Genomic DNA, 2,194 nt, shown 5'->3' with positions numbered 1-2,194 from the left:
TGTACGAACAAGCCTAGAGGAATGCAAGAAAGAACTTCCACTCTCTTCCTCGATTTCTAGTTTTCTCTCTCTCTCTCTCTCTCTCTTCTCAGGAGGACTGCTTGGGCCTTGAATACCAAGTTGTATCATTGGTGCTTTCATTGCGCACGCCATGGCCGAGGCTACTCTATCAAAAGCAAATGTTGATCGTTGGGAAGATGCATTTGTGCGACTCTCATCTTCCATGTCTTCCAAGATCGACGAGCTTCTGCATCGTATGACTCTGTTAGAGACAGCGCACACGTTGCCGCGAGTGCCGTCACCATCTCCAGGTGTGACGACCACGAACCCTACTTACCATATGAAGCTCGAAGTTCCGCGTTTCAATGGCTCCGATCCAGAGGGATGGATATTCAAGATCACGCAGTTCTTCGAATATCATGCAACTCCAAAACATGAAAGACTCACCATAGCATCTTTTTACATGGAAGGCTCAGCATTAGCCTGGTTTCAATGGATGCATCAGAATGGTCAATTGTCTTTGTGGTCCGCTTTTTTACATGCCATCCATGCACGATTCTCATCTTCAACCTATGAAGATCCAACAGGTTTGCTCTGTAAGTTGACGCAGCGATCCACTGTCTCTTCTTACCTCTCAGAGTTTGAAGCTCTTGCTAATCGTATAATCGAGTTACCAGCACCATTTGTGCTAAGCTGCTTTGTGTCAAGATTGAATCATGCGATTCGACGGGAGGTCCAAGTTATGTAGCCTCACTCGTTGGTTTAGGCAGTCTCCTTCGCTAGACTGCATGAGGAAAGGATGCTAGATGGGTGACGATCTTCTGTTCAAGTCTCCCCTAGTCCATCGTACGACCTTCCTTCGCATTCATCATCGTCGGCTGTCACCAAACCAGTTGAGTCGCTCTTACTACCTTCACCAGCTAAACCTCCCACAACCACCATTCCTTTCAAACGCCTTTCCCCAACCAAATTAGTTATTTGAAGGGAGAAGGGATTATGTTTTAATTGTGACGAAAAGTACTCACGGGGACATAAGTGCACCTCATCCTTGTTCCTGTTTGTTACAGAAGATGAGGAGTGCCTGCAGGATTCTGATTCTAACCCGTCGTCACCAAAGGCTCTTACGGCTCCACAGGAGACATCACCAGCTCAAATAAGTCTTCATGCGCTTTCAAGTCACAGAGCCCCGGAAACCTTGCAAGTCACAAGCCTCATCGAAAACCATCGTGTTCAGATTCTCATTGATGGAGGAAGCACACACAACTTCCTGCAGCAAGAGTTGGTTACAACATTAAGCTTGTGACCACAAGCAACTTCAACTCTTTGGGTAATAGTAGGAAATGGCGAGGAGCTGTAGTGCAACCAGGTTTTCCTGGAGGTTTCGGTACACATTCAGGCACACACTTTCTTGGTTGATTTCCATGTTTTTCCAATTTGTGGGGCCGATGTAGTGCTAGGAGTGCAGCGGCTCAAGTCATTGGGACCTATCCTCACAGACTACGCAACTCTCACTATGAAATTCATTTATAATAATAAGTTGAATGAGCTCAAGGGTGATCGTGATGCGAATATTGATCAAATATCACCATCACAGCTACGACGCCTTGTAAACACAGGTAACACTATTACCTATTTTCACATTCAACTTGATCCTCATACTCTCGAACCCTTACCCTTGACTCACCCGATATCGGAAATACAAACCTTACTCACCAAATATTCCTCCCTCTTCCAACCATTAATGAACCTTCCTCCATCACGAGCCACTGACCACTCCATCAACCTCCTTCCTAACTCAACACCGGTAAACGTAAGACCCTACCGTTACCCATACTTTCAAAAACAAGAGATTGAACGACAAGTGGCCTCGATGCTTCGTAGTGGTCACATACAACACAACTCAAGTCTCTTTTCGTCACCGATTTTATTAGTAAAGAAACGTGATGGAACATGGTGATTTTGCATGGATTATAGGGCGTTGAATGCTATCACGGTGCGTGATCGCTTTCCTATACCTACGGTTGATGAATTATTAGATGAACTTGGAGGAGCAACATGGTTTTCTAAGCTCGATCTAATGCAAGGATATCATCAGATTCTAATGAAAGAATCCGATACAAGCAAAACAGCCTTCCGCACTCACCACAGACACTATGAGTTTCGTGTAATGCCCTTTGGGCTTTGTAACACACCT

Source organism: Glycine max, chromosome 4, assembly GCF_000004515.6.
Source record: "Glycine max cultivar Williams 82 chromosome 4, Glycine_max_v4.0, whole genome shotgun sequence".
Lineage (NCBI taxonomy): Eukaryota > Viridiplantae > Streptophyta > Magnoliopsida > Fabales > Fabaceae > Glycine > Glycine max.
This window is presented reverse-complemented; position numbering follows the sequence as displayed.